At 35.3% G+C, this 15,838-nt stretch overlaps 1 protein-coding gene across 2 annotated transcripts in view; it reads left to right on the forward strand.

The window, feature by feature from the left end:
* Positions 1–15,838, forward strand: part of LOC139145108 (histamine H2 receptor-like) — a 31,381-nt gene that overhangs the window by 4,329 nt on the left and 11,214 nt on the right. The window contains exon 1 of one of the 2 annotated variants that reach the window (XM_070716057.1): positions 7,836–8,056. The exons of the other annotated variant lie outside the window; for it this stretch is intronic. The gene's annotated coding sequence lies outside the window, so the exon portion shown is untranslated. Of the gene's footprint in view, positions 1–7,835; positions 8,057–15,838 lie in introns of those variants that run through there. 2 annotated transcript variants of the gene reach the window in all.

Raw genomic sequence — 15,838 nt, forward strand, 5'->3', positions numbered from 1 at the left:
AAGAAAGCAAAGAACATTGCAAGGTAAGGTGGAGACACACAGCCTCTGTGCTCTTTGTCCCACCTGAGTTATCAGAATAATTTATTGATGTCAGGCTCATAACATGTGGCCTTGACGAGGTTGTTTAGCAAAGCCTGTTGTCACTATTTGACACAGATGAAGATCCTTAGCATTATGCAATTACCGGGATAAATGAAGATATACTTTATGTCCCTATACGCATCAGTGCCCTTGAATCCAAACCTGCGTATGGTACGTGGCATCAGTTCCAATGATTGATTACCTATAACCTTGCACTCCAACAGTACCTCCTCTGTATCGTCATCATCATCATCATCATCATCGTCATCATCATCGTCATCAAATTTGGTGGGGTTTTTTTGAGTTTGTAGATCAAAACTTTTGAACAATTTTGAAATGCAAAAATATCAGATCATAAGTTTGCCACAAGCATGTTCATTAACTCTAATAACGTCAAATTACATTAAATATGATTAAAGCCTGATTCAATAGGATTTTAATAGCTTTAAATATTCATTACACTAAAAGTACTGTAACCATGTTACATATGCCATAATATTGTAAAAGTACATTGATTTTTGTTGCTTTAAGCTTTCATGTTAGCAAGGAAAATTAAAAATTAGGGGATGCAGCTCTAAACGTCATCAATAAAGATGTGTGCAAAGGGAAAAGGAGATAAAGTAGAATTTCATGATTTATGAAATTAACATTTTTACATTAATGTGATCGTTTGTATTCAAGCTAAAATGACTCCCTGAACGTCTGGAAACAAAATATGTAAGACTAATCTATTAAGTCAGTAAATTCACGGTTAGTACAAATCTGAGGCGCCGAACCTCTACTCCAGCAAACTTCGAAAAGTCTATGTTCAAGCCTAAACTATGGGAAAAATTATTAGATGTATTGGTTGGAAAGTAAACTGTAAAATTGGTGAATATAGTATATGTAAAGTCACCGTGCAATCATTGTTTACTTTATTTGACGGGAACGTTCTATTTTGGAGGTGTTCAGCCAGCTGTTGTAAATTGCTACTTTTTGTTCACAAAGAAACCATAAGTTATGTTTTGCTCTGCAATTTTTTCAATTTTTTTTGGTAGGGCCCTACCAAAAGCTACCTTTTTAAAATGTCCAAGAAGTTTAAACGGCAAGCTGTAACAATTTCTGTAGTAACTTGTATTCTTATTCGTATAGTATTCTGTGGCCTAGTGTGAAACCAGTGAGCAGCACGTGTGTATGTATCCAATAAGGTCAAGCTTTACCAGTGAAAATGCTTCTAACCTGTTGATTGGAAGACCATTGGTTCTGCATATTGAGGCAACACCAAATGGCATTGCACAGTCTGAAGTAGCTCTGCGTGGCAGGGCTATGTGTTACTGGTGGTGGGAGGCTGAAAACGCCGGTAACACACAGCCCTGCCACGCAGAGCCGAGTCTGAAGGAATCAATGCCTACACCATTTGTAACGCTGGCAGTGTTCCAAACAAGCACTCTTGCTAATGAAAATTTGTAATGTTTGTCTGTTTTTTAGGTGTAGGTGGTATTTTCATGCATAAAAACTTTAATATGTGCCAATTTACAAATCTATTTGTCGAAAATCTTTCAGCTGTAGAATTTATACACTACCTTGAAAAAAAACAAAAACTGGCATAAAAATTTGTAAATTTTCCATGGTATGGAGACAGAGTCAGAAGTTTGTCCAGATTTGAATGAAATTGCAGCATGAACATTTGTAGACGTGCTTGTATAGCCAATTGCATTCATACTTTTGGATATGGAGGGGACCATCTCCCAAACAAACTGAAAAGCAGGTGTTTTTGAGTAAACTTGAATCATTTTGTATTTATGCACTGTTTTTTTTTAAGCAACACACACATAAACAGTACTCTTGTTCAATAAGAAACAACCATTTTATTTATGAAATGTACAACAGAAACATTTATTTGTGTGGCCCTGGGATTGATGGCAAGACAAAGATTAAAGTACAAAATTCTAACTGGAAGCTATATTTCATCTTCCAAGGATTATCACAGAGTTGATATTACAAAGATGAGTGAAACAGTAGCTAACCTTGGCAATTGAACCCTGAGTAATGATATAGCCTTCTCTGATCCCCTCAGGATTAAAAAATTGTAAAGCTGTATTGACAGGTAGACCATCTCACAGGAAACATGAATCAAACAGTTAGCATTTTGAAGTACCCATTGCATGCACACGTCAAGGACACGTGACTCTTTGCAATACCGGTAATGAATTTTTTGCCCTTGTTCAGCAAATGAAAAAGTACAGGCTAGTATTTGTTCTTCTATTACCTTTTGAGTTCATGCATTGACGTCAGCACTGAAATATTAAAAAGCGTGCATGTTTTCAAAATAGCACAGTGCAGTTATTACTTTCTTTCCTGAATAATTGATATGGTATTAATTTTCATGCCGAAAATTGATTTCTGTGCAGGTAAGGAATTCCCAACAGATCATTAGATCTAAGGAGGGGATTGGTCAGGATGCATACAAGCAAATGTTTTCACATTCTAAAAATATAATGTAAAAATATTCTTGTTATTTTCAAATTGTGCACGGCAGACATGTTGTCATTTTCTTTTCTTTTTTTCAAAATTGCAAGGACCTCACGAGTACTTTTTCAAAAATCAGTATTGCTAAAATTTTTTTTTTCAAGAAACTTTGCTGCTTACACTACTGTACATCTTTGACCTTTCCTCCAGATCTAACAGTCTGTCTCTTAGCCACCCTTCTTTTCAAACTATTTGCTTTTAAATCTTTTATGTCACAGCAAAATGTGACAAAATCAAAAAGATATTGGATATCTTTTACCTCACATGTGGATTTGTATAGATGCAAGCTCTATTATATGAAATGTTATGATAAAATGTTATACCATCATACAACATTATTATAACTATTACAATACCTAATCTAATTTTTAAATGTTTGAATTTTCAATGCTGATGGTTTAACCAAAGTAACCTTTAAAGTAATGAAAGCTTGGAAACTGACTGACCTGTTTCAGTTCCAGAAAATTTTATTACCGTAGATTTTGTAATATTATGTTTCAAAATAATGATCTGCAATATTGCCTTTGTGCTATTAGGTACGAAACCATTACAGAAAATGAGCTCATTTGTGTTTTAATAAGTTACAAAGAGCATTAACCCAGACAAAGAAAAAAATGTGCAGTGTAAAGTTACATTATTTGATTAATCGAACAACAAAACACACCAAACTGTGTGACTTTAAAGCTCAACAAGATGTAACGTTTGACGTATTGTCGATTTGTACGATATATTACGATACTTAGTCTACTCCAAAATACTGTTTTAAATGGCTTCTGTTCAATAAGTGAACTCAAGTTGTTATACAGTGTTCGTAATGTGCTGTATGCATTTTTGTCCGCTGAATTTCAGTCTGGACTATTGAATTTCAATCTAGACTACCAAATTTCATTCTGGACTACTGAGTTTGGACTACTGAATTTTAGTCTTGACTACTGAATTCATTCTGGACTATTTAATTTCAGTCTGGACTACTGAATTCAGTCTTCTCTTGACTACTGAATTTCATTCTGGACAATTGAATTTCAGTCTTGACAACTGAATTTCAGTCTTGACAACTGAGTTTTAGTCTAGACTTCTGAATTTCAGTCTGGACTTCTGAGTCTGGACTACTGAATTTTAGTCTGGACTACTGAATTTCGGTCTTGACTACTGAATTTCATTCTGGACAACTTAATTTCAGTCTGGAATACTAAATTTCATTCTGGACTACTGAGTCTGGACTACTGAATTTCAGTCTGGACTACCAAATTTCATTCTGGACTACTGAATATCATTCTGGAATACTGAATTTCAGTCCGAGTAATGAATTTCAGTCTGGACAAGGATTTCAATTTTAAAATTTCAACAATGCGTCTTTAACTTCTCTTTTTCCAAAGCAACTTTGAACACAAAGTGGTAGCTCTGTTAACTACCGGTAGTAGTGAATACAGGGCAATGTATGACTTCCTATCGTTCAATTTGATTTCAATTTGATATAATAATTGTTTTCTACACAGTCACTTGTGGTGATAAGGTACACGGCGGAAGGTCCCTGAAACCCAGATTTTCTGTGGCACAGTGGCTTTCACTTCAGCCATAAGCAAATAATTTGTTTTGCTGTAAGTGTAAGATGACTACAGTAAATAACTGGAGCACTTGTGTGTATTGGAAAGTACATCCTAAAGGCTACAACATCATGTAACCAAGGCTATTACCTTGTATTTTAGCACACCTTTCAGCGGAGTTTTCAGAAAATGTACTTTTTTGTCAGGACAAAAATAATGACAGCCTTATAAAAAAAACGCAATCAAGCCCCTGTCCCTTAAATTTATAGAAAACATGCAATGTGTGATACTTTGTGTATATTTACCTCCTGGCAGCTGATGTTTTTTTCAGTAATCACCATTCTATAAGTAGATAACATTGATTGGGAAATTGTGTCCATAATAACGGATATCATTCCCGCATCATGTTGGCTGAAGATTGCTCAATGATATGGCAGCTTTGATCGTCGGGATTGGCTGTAATGAATTGTTAGCCCCTTAAGCTGATAATAACACCAACGTGATGTTTGCCTTGTGGTACCAATTACATGCATGCAACAGTTACACACTAATGAAGAATGAAATTACAATAGGGTTGGGAGGGATGTTTTTTCCCAGCAGGGCAAATTTTCGAATCAGAGTATACACTAGCAAAGTTCTCAGTGATATACAGGCTATTTCTGTCTGAAAATTTCCTGATTCACCCCTATCCTCTGCTCTCAGTAGAACATAGATGTGCAGGCGACATGAATTTAGAATTAGTAGAACTGTGGAAAAGCATTTAACAAGGTGATACAGACTGGCAGATGTACAAAATGGTATTGTGATCAAGTCTCCAGAGTATAAGCCTGAAGCAAATCGCTGCACAGCAGAATTATTGTTGTGTAAAGATGTGACAACACTATCTTGTCTTTTCACTGTAATAGTCGGATCGTACAAATTCATAATCTTGAGTAAAAATGAACTATCTCAAAAATGTCATTGAATTTTTTCTGGGAGAGACCTATAAAGGACGAGTCCAATGTTTGTTTTATCCTTACTTTTCTTATCTATTTTAACTGCAGTTTATTGGTACACTCATTGAATGCTCAGCATTTTATTTTCTGATTAATTGCAAACAAGCATATCACACTATGAATATATATATACTTGAGAGTTAATTCAGCCTGATGTGGTCATACATTTTTAAGTAGGTTGCTGTTGAAAGTATCTTGTTACACCTACAGATTGTGATCAATGTTATTGGGGTAAGATGTAATCTTTGATCACAATCAGTGTTATTGAGGTAAGTGGTAACCATTAGGGACAGCAAGTTAACATTTTTTTTTCTCTATTCAGGGCCAGATTACCTTTCAAAGATTCCATTTTGATAATGACATAAGATTCTTTGAAGCCTGAATAAACTGAAGTACTTCCCATAAAATCCTGCAACAGCCTCAGAAACCGAGAGAAATTATTTTATTGGTGTGGAATAATGAAGAGATACATGTATGTCTGCATGAGTAAAATGTTCTTAGAAATAAAATATAATAAGAATTCCTATATTCCTGACACAACTCAAATGTAGATCTTATATGCTGCATTGTCACTACTTACTTGTGAGTTGACTTCATAAAGCTGTCAATACATTGTCTTAGGCATACAAATTTGCAGATAATGTTTTTAAGGTAACACGCATCACAAAATTGCAAGACTTGAACTTTAGGGCAAATTTTTGGTGAGGGCACTTTAGACCTGTCGCTTTCAAAATCGAGAACAAAGTCAGAGGTCATGTGCTAAATTGGTACTGGAGGAACATGTCTAACGACTCTTGAAATTTCAAAATGGCTGCCATCCATACCGGTATGTTAACTCTATGGGAAAAATAAAATTTTTGATTTTCAAATAAATAAGCCGGTGAAAATTGTAATTATATACTGCACAAGCTTGAAAATAAAGGCCCCCCCCCCCCACCAACAAGTTGTAGACCAGGAAAGTATTGTAAAAGTGTGAGAATCTTAATTCTCTGTCCCCTTTAACACTAGCAACTACAAACAACCTGCAAATACATGTAATGTCAACACTTGCCACAGGTGTAGTAGTACAGGTATTGTTGCATGATACCTCAGAGAATTAGACGCATGTTCAAGGACACAGAAAGGACAGACCATAATAATAATGTTTTGAACTGTGTGCCGTATCTGTTGAAATAATCTAGAGCTCTGTGTAATATTGTCATGCCTGGCATGCCATTGGGCTTATCAGTCAATGAGAAATTGAATATGGATCACTTGGTGATGCATAATACACATGTACGTGAGATGCAATTAATTTGGAGTAATGGGCACAGGTGTACCCTAGACATTTCAAAGTACACAGCAAAAACTATAACTTTTTTATTAACCAGAGCAGTCAAAACTCGACATTTTACCACAAAATGATAGATAAAAAGTGCTTATTTTTGTGTCACTAGGGTCACAAGTCTACATTTTGCTAAAATTTTCTCCATCAAACATCTACATGAGGCGAAAAAGGGGATTCAAATTGTGCTATATATTTGTATACCCTTCCTACATATTGTATAGCAGTATCCCCCCCCCCCCGCCACCCACCCCAACCAGATCCATAATTTAGATGAGAAAGTGTATCAGACTAACAAGTAAAAACAAATAAACCTGTTGGCAAGGTCATTTCAATGTGTTCATTTTTCCTAGAAAAATGGTTGTTTCATGTTTGTTCTTGAAATTTGTGTAAATATTTACCATTTGAATTCTGAATACTGTGTATATTTTTGCGCGGTCATACCTCGGTCATACAATACAGAGGAAAAGTCAAACAGGTCATATGTGCATGTGCGTGTTTCAGTATTTGTGATTTGTCCAGCAACATATATCAAAGGCGTAATTATACCAGTACGCCCTTGATGTGTGTGTGTGTGTGTGTGAGTTTTATTCGTGATGAAATGCCTTTGTCCAGCAACACTAACACGTCAAAGTTGTAAAGTTACGCCCCTTGATGTCCGTGTTTGTTGGTATTTGCGATTAAAAGCATAACCTTCATCACCTCATGGACTTGCTGAAAGTTGAGTAGCTTTACATGTAACTGTTTGTTGCATGAATTCGAGGAACAATTGACTTCATTTACTTCAGATGACCGACTGTTTGGTTGATTCACATCAACAGTGTTTGACCAACTTTAGTTTTGTTGTTTTTGTTTCGGTAAATCCTCAAAAAACTGTTTTCATAGAGAAATAATGGAATAATGATATGCAAGCTCATGCCTGCCAGGCAAGCCATTGTTGTGTAAAAATTTAATGCATAGTTCTGGTAAGAACAGGAATTCTTGCTGGTGGCACAGTCCCTCTCTATAGAGGGACTGTGCTGGTGGTAAGAACTGGATTTCTTATTGACATTCAGATAATATGAATGAGCTGCTTGCATCGGGTGTGAGATCACTTCCCCTTTTCAAGGAAACCAATCACAGAACACACACATAAATAATGCTCAAGGGCGTGTGTATTGTTCCAGTCTATTCTATTGGATGTGTGCCTGCTGTCACGTACTTTCTCTTAGCCCCACCCATTTTATCTACAGAGCTTGGGTCAGCATAGCATTATTATGCAAATACAAGCCCTTTGTCATGTAAAATATGCAAAGTGAAATGACCAAGTAGAGATTCAAACTACTATTCATATGCAAATGACAGGTCACAGAAGGTAAATTAGATAAGACGTCAAGCCCTGTGTACATAGTGATTTTCCTACTCAGAAAATTTATACTACACTAAAGGTCGGCTGTCATTGAGATTGCTACGGGATTCCAGGAAGGGGAGGACCTACCCTTATTCTTCTGGAAAACTGAGTAAAATGAGCCAAAGGGGAACAGTACAGGGAAAGTTTCAGAATTCTGCAATGTAATTTTGTGTCCCGGAGCCACTGCAGGAGTTGTGCTGTCATTTGGGATTCTGTGAGTATAACTCTACATCATTAGTGCATGTAACTGTAGGATATGGCTGAAAATTCACACTTTATAGGATCGATTGTATCGGGAGGTTAGCTTTTACTGTTCATGCCCGTCCGCACATGACTCATCACTTGCCTTTTCTTAAAGAGAAGCTGCTGAGTGTTCCTATATTGTGAGTGTTTCTATATTGTCATTCACCAGTACAAAAGTACATATTGAAGTTTACTTGACAATTACAATGCCAGACGCTGAACAAACAAAAATCTTCATTTTGAATATTTTGAATCAATATTGAATTCTAACTGTGCCCAGAGTAGTTCTAACAATTTTTTTCAAAACTTGAGTAGATTTAAACTGTAGAAATTTCTGTGCCTCACTTTTCTCTATGTCTTGGCGTATAATTCATTATGCCAGGAGCCTCTTGCTATAGCTTAGAGATTTGTAATGGATGTGTCAACAACAGAAAGATCAAATTATATGTTTTATCAATTAATTGATAATAGGCCAAAGATTAGGAGAAAGGGCAAAACTGTCATCTTGTTGCTCTGTTACTGTTATGTTTTAATTTCACATTCTGAAATGTACATGTACATGTGTAAAGGTACAATATTTATTGTCGTTTAACTCTATTTACAGTTCATAAATCATACACGGTACAATATAAAGCAAATCAGGCCCTCTTGTAGCTTCTTGTATTGCATGAAAAGCAAACTTTGATGTCAATTGATGATTCGAATCAATTTATTTTTCTATGATTCTCAGTTCAATTTTCTTTTAAGCATCGTCATATAGGTCTATAACTCAAGATGAAACACAAGTTTGCAAGGGTCGTAAGAAACGGATGCAAAGAACCTGTGTGACAATGCAGAAATAATGTGGAAAAGCTCTCTTTCTTTCATTACATTTTTTTTGGTTTTCAAACTTAATCATGTTCATCCAAACAGAACTAGGGTGACAGTTGCGCAGATCCTCGAGTCAGTAAAAGTAAATAATAAACTCTAACTTTCAGACTATAGCTTGTAAACTACTGGCACTGCAACAGAAGGTATAGTTTTCATGTTTTTGTGTATATTTGCTGGCCAGATCCATGCAAAATGTAACAAAAGTGCTGGTTTTTAATTTTCTTTTATTCATTCATCCATCAATGATATGCACTGGTAGTGTGGCAGGATAAGCTGTACCCTGAATTTTCTTCTTTAAAAGTTGCCTGTGGATGAGCAGTTCTGATTGTCTCCATGAGCTTCATTCTTCCTGTGTTGTCATTAAAATTCAGCTGGCATTCAGCTCTTGCTGAGGAGAGCTCAGACTAATGTCCTCCCATTGCTAGTGAGGACCCTGGGACCATGACAAACAAGTGGTGCAAATTTTTTACACTTGTACTGCAAATGCACAGCTCGGCTCACAAATCAACACTTCATGAAATGGCCTTGCCAGACTGAATTAGAACAGGAAAATCGACATGTGTCATTCAGTGGGAAAATTCTACATGTTTTTGAAAAAAGGGAGGATTAAATTGTTTCTTGCATTTATTAGACATTATTGTCAGTCAGACTGAGGGGAGTTGCTTGATTATTCTGTGTGGTGTAACTTTAGACTGGCAAGCTGCAAGCCTCCTTGATCTGCAAACATTGTCATTTTAATGCGCTGTGAGTGGCCATCCTTGGCTGGGAGTTCCCAGTTAGTCATCTTGCTGGTCATTACGAATACTTTGTGATAACATTCTCATGGGATATTTTGCGTTTGGTGGGTAACATTACAGTCACAGTAAGAGAGAGATGTTACAACGGATGCAACAGATTAGAATTTTAAAATATCGACTGGAATGATGTGCAGCAGAGCTTAAAGTACCAGTGCGTAGCAGTCATCACTGTTTCATAACAACAGTGTATTGTAAACATACATAAAAAGTTACGTGTCAATTGTAAGTCACAATAGAAAATTATTCTTGTTTTAATCCCATTTGCTTCATGTTATCATATTAATACCTAAAATGCATCATCAAACAGCTTTTAATTTCAAAGTTTGCAGGATTTCTTCTGACCTATCACTGATGTCAGATTAAACAATATTGCCAGGGTCCAGGTCGAAACAAAAAGTGCTGTCAGACAGCCACTTCTGTTTTCTCAGACAAATGTAAAATTTTATAACCACTTTTTAATATACCGAAAGCTTCCTTCTTATTGTTTTTTGTTCCTGTTTACGGGGACCACAATAAGAAAATGAAGTTTAAAATTGCAGATAAAATTTGATCGATGATCCCAATAAAAACAGCTTTGGCAATTCTCTCAGTTTTTATGGATGGGGCACATGTAGTCTCCAGAGAATGTAACCATCATCCCGCATGTCAGTTTATTTTAAAAAGTCTGTCTTATATGATTTGGCATCTTAACACATGTCAACTAACATAGTCATTAACAAAATATTATCTTCATGTAGAATGCAACTGGGAGGCAGATATTAAGACTTTCAATTTTTTTTACACTGCTTTTCTAGTCTACTGCTTTTGTGGACTCTTTTACAAGTTAATAACACAGGGATGGCTGCTTCCACAACTTTTGACTTTCCAATATCTGTTAAATTTTTGGTAACTTTTTTCCAAAATTTACAGAGAGACCCCTGAATTTTATTCTCAATTTCGAAAGAGAATGGTTGAAAATTTTTGGCGAAAGTTATTATAAGTTGTTCAGATTTGAGGCATGTATAAATTGATAATGACAAGTAAAAACAAGAAAGTTTATGCTTTAAGGTGAGGTTACTGGTGTTTTACAAATTGATATCTGAAAACTGAAACCTTTGGTATATTGCTTGAGTTTATGATTGATTTTAAAAAGGATTTTAAGTTTCTCTAGACTCAAACCTCACCAAACAAGATGACCATGTCCAAATTGATGCAGTCAAATGTCCTGGTCACTGAGTAGGGTCTCTAGGATCATTTAAATTTGTCTTTCTTTAGTAAGTATTCATCATACAAGTACTTCAGATTTTTTAAAGTCTGTTTGGTCTAAAGCCGTAACTTTTGGTAATTTTGTGTGATTTTTGTCCTAAAGAAAATCTTTTCGTTTTTATCAACTTCAAACACAATGTGTGCATGGTGTTCAATATGCAATCTCAGTACTATTGACAACTTTGTCTGGAATGGCATTCAGCTGTCAACATTGACATATATGTGTACAGACTTGGTAGACAAGTTTAACGTGGAGATTATGGCATGATTTTTTTTGAGTAAAACAAGAAACAGGACGTCACAAACAGAATCAACAGACACACACAATAAGTCAACTGTCACTGCTCAGATTTCTTTGCTCAGTGTCCCATGCTGGAGGCATGCATGAAACACACAAATACTTGTCCCATGTTCTTTCATTATATGTAGGAACATAAAAAAACATGTTTATGCACCGTATATGTATACTTTGCTAATGAAACTGTCATTCTGCAGATATGTACCGGTAATCTGTTCACACTGATAAGAATTTCATTTCTTAGAATAATCAGGGTAAACTGTTTAACTGAGATATAATATTGCTTTGGTGAGAAAGGAAGTTTCTTCCAAAAGGTGATTTAAAGGTTAGTGAATCATTAAGTTTTCTGAGAAACACTGTCACAGTTGTCTTTGAATCAACCATGGAGGTAGCATGAATCAACATAGAGAAGTTGCTAATAACCCTGCCGCATGTCAATGAATTACTGCCATTAATAATGGTACTAGTTAATTGAAGCTCAATACTGATAGAAATGTCATTACAACCTTCGGCTTACAATTTATTACCTTGATGTAAATATGCGTGTTGAGTGGTATTTGTCAATTTTTCGACCACCTACAACAGTCAATAGATAAACCAATGAGAATAAATTGTCGGACGGAATTTGTTCAAAATCATTCCTGAAATCAATTTGAGCTCACCTAAAGCCCCAGGAGTCCTTTCCGAACTTGTTAAAAAATGGCTGTAAATGTGTAGTACTGTTATTTGGGTTTGGTTTAATTGCTGTTATGCCTCCCAACCAAACCATTAGGCAAATTGATAAATTTTGTCATGCATAGATTTTGATTAATGAGAATGTCTCATCAGATCAGGATAGAAAAATGAAAAAAATCAAATTATTATAAATTCAAATTTGATATGATACAACGAACCAGACAAAAAAGCCAGAAAATGTGGTGAAATTTTTTTGTGGGATACTGGTCAGTTTATTCAGGTGATTTACGACAACCAATTCCCAGACTTTCTGATAACTACTTTGATAAAAATTATTACAGGAAATGAAATAAATATTTTTGCTCTTGTTTCAGATTTTTACAGATCATGAAACAAGGAAGAGAAATTGTTAGGTGTCTGGTTACCACCCTTATTTTTTCACTTTCACAGTTCAGTATTCAGATTTCAGAAATTTACATGTACCGTATTTATGCCTCAAGATTGTTCACGACATACATATTTCTCACACATACGGTACATGTTTACACCAACAACAAATTAGCATCAGTGGCAAATTTTGACCTGATAAGATTCTGACATTTACGCAAGGAAATATATACATTTATTCCCAGCATGCACTTTTAGTTCAGGATTATGGATATTGATGGGTTAGTGACAAAGTTGATATGAAACTGAACATCATGTATATGGTTTATATGTGCTCTTGGTATCGGCTAACCGTTTGTAGAATTGCCAGTATGACAATAGGCAGGAAATGTAAGCATTTCAGTTTTACCGGTATATTGCTCAATTGTGGTTGAATAATATTCAGACAATTGCATATGGGTACTATTTACTTTAAGCCTACTTCAACCTGTTCACCCCTAATAACCTGTACACAGGTCGACCCCATTGACAGCAATAGGTTTTGGGCCAAACCAGGGTGAAAGGGTAAAGAAACTGAATATGCCTTGAGGACAGTTTTTCTGACATTTTACATTTTTACAATACTTTTCAGGTCTTCTGCTTGTCTGGGCTAATTTTTAAGCCTGCTGACTACAGGGAAATGACATTTTCACTGTCTTGTTTTTGTGAAAACAGAAAATTTGATATTTCTTCATGGTTTATCATAGTGGTCATTTTGACTTTCATTTCTGTTTCTCTAATCACAAACTTTGCACGATTACGCCTGTTTTCTAGTTCTTAAAGAAAATGGTTTAAAGTTTCCTCAAAGTCTTGTACTTTATGTGTTGAGGTGCATATTACGTTGTAGAAAGTAGTTTGTGCCAACCTGAGCAGCACAGGATGAGGACCACTCACATGATAAGTAACAGTTGGTATGGGCAGTTACAAAATGTGGTGAACCATTGATCAAAAAGCAAAGACTAAGTTTGTAAGCTTTTTCATAATCATTGAAAATTGCAATGCAGTCTTTCCGACCCTGTTGTAGGTCAATGTTGTGTTGGAAAACTCAATCCTCTATCTTCTGTATGAACACCAGTGTGTGTTTAGACATGTTCAACATTGTTATTGTGAACAGGGCTTGAAGTTGTTACTGATTGGTCAATTATTGACCAATCAGCAACAACCGTGTGAGCCCTGTTCACATCAGCTCTACTTTTGAGAGTCTTTTGTCAGCTGAGTTGTCCATGACCAGTGTGTGTTACAGTATCACTAGTAATTGGACGGGCAACTCTGACTGAATCATAGTAAACAAGTAAATAGAAAAATAAAAACCTAGAAAAACACTGTCAAGGAGAAAATAAAATAACAGTAAACAGGTAACTAAAAAGTAGAAAAATAAAATCTAGAAAAAATGGCCAAAGACAAAAAACATAGACAAGACAACAAAGCACACAAAAAAACAAAACAACTGATGGATCAATCGTGAGACTTCCATGAAACAGACTAGGTTCAACTTTGGGGTGGAATGGCCCTCCTCTGAGAAATACCATTCCATAGCAAGGTGACAGATTCAAATTTTTACAATACTTTTCTGATTTACTGCTTGTATGGGCTCGCTCATATTGAAGCTATTGGAGTGAACTAAATTTTCTGTCTTAAGGTAGAACGCACCTCGGGGACAGACATTCGGACTCTCAAACTTTTACAATTCTGTTCTGATATACCACATGTGGGGGTTCATTTTAAAGCTCTTGGTGAAAGAAAACTTTTCACCAGCTTAGTTTTTCGAAATTCGAAAATTTTTATTTTTCTCCATAGAGTTAACACAGGGATGGCGGCCATTTTGAATTTCTAATATCGGTAAATCTTGGGTAATTTGTTTCTCTAGTACCAAAATTTGCACGGTGACCCCAGATTTTTATTCTTGATTTTGAAAGAGAATGATTGAAAGATTCCTTGAGGAAAGTTAGAGCAAAAGTTTAAGTCTTTTACTTTCGAGGTGCATACTACCTTAATTTTGTGAAAATTGAAAAAAAATTTTCCGTAGAATTCAGATTGAGATGGCTGCCATCTTGAATTTCAAATAATAGTAAATTTTAGATTTTTTTCTCTGCTATCAAAATTTGCATGGTGACCCCAGATTATTGTTTTTGATTTTTACAAAATAATGGTTGAAAGATTCCTTTAGGGAAATTTGAGCAAAAAGTACATCTTTCACTTATGAGGCATGTATTTCCATATGAATAAGGTTTTTTGTCAATATTCTGGTGAAAGTTGACAAAATGTTCTTCTGCTGAAAATGAAGGAAACAGTTGTGATGGTTTAGACCTCTTCTTTATGTATTTCGCTTTACAAGAAAAACTGTTGAATTATTTGATGTAAAATAGACATATAGTGTTTTGACATGCAAGTGTCCTATGGGGCCCTAAAGATTTTAATATTTTAATGTACTTTTATTCTTTTCTTATGGCATCTTGTATTTGTTTAAAAATGCAAGATGATCAGCCATTTCACCAAACATTTGAGAAAAAACGACCGTCTCAGTCCCTCTTTGTTGTCAGACTTTGAACACAAAATTCCATTCTTCATTAAGACGTTTACAAATTTATGATGAATATACACAATTAAAATGAAAAATTTTAATCATAGAATTCCTGTGGGCAAATATTCAATTTTGAAAAACGTATTCATAACTGCATATAAATGCATTTATTAAGCCTGACAGTTTATCTTTTGTAACAATATGACAGAAGAAATAAATATTTCAGCATCTGTAATTCATAGTGTTGTTGATCATTTATGCAATATTAAACTTTGCATATTTATATTTTTTCATTAAGAATAAAATGAATAAATTGTTTATCTTTTTTTTCCCAGTATGCAACATTTGATGTGATTCAATAGTTCACATGTGAAGATCACATCGTGCAAATTTACAAGTATCAAATTCTGGCACATGATGAAAGATACATTACCATGTAAAATCAGTACTCACACAGAGCTGCATCTTATCACTTTCAAAAGATGCTCACTATTTTCCAATCTCGCTTCCTCCTTTCAGACTAAATTATCGCAGTCTGGCAAACATCAATGTAACTAATGTCCCCTCGATCATTATTGGTTGCCAAGGGTTGAAAGCCCATGTGAAATTGTAGCATAAATTATCTGAGCCCGAGCTTTCATTGCTAAATTTTTGTCTATACTGTCTGTTCTATGGGCAAATTAGAACCTCTCCGCAAACAGGGATGAAGTGAACGGGTTCTCTTTCACAATTTCTGTTTGGAAATTCAGTATGCAGTGAAGTTGTATAATGTCATCAAGGTCTTGGAAAGGGAAATCCTTGTACTTACAAAGAACAACATGTTAATTGATTAAATCCCAATACTAATGACAGTAATTCAGGTCGGAAATCATGGGGGGAGAAAAAGCAGGAAATAAGCGTACTGTATAATCTCAAAATGCT

This window comes from Ptychodera flava, chromosome 12, assembly GCF_041260155.1.
Source record: "Ptychodera flava strain L36383 chromosome 12, AS_Pfla_20210202, whole genome shotgun sequence".
Lineage (NCBI taxonomy): Eukaryota > Metazoa > Hemichordata > Enteropneusta > Ptychoderidae > Ptychodera > Ptychodera flava.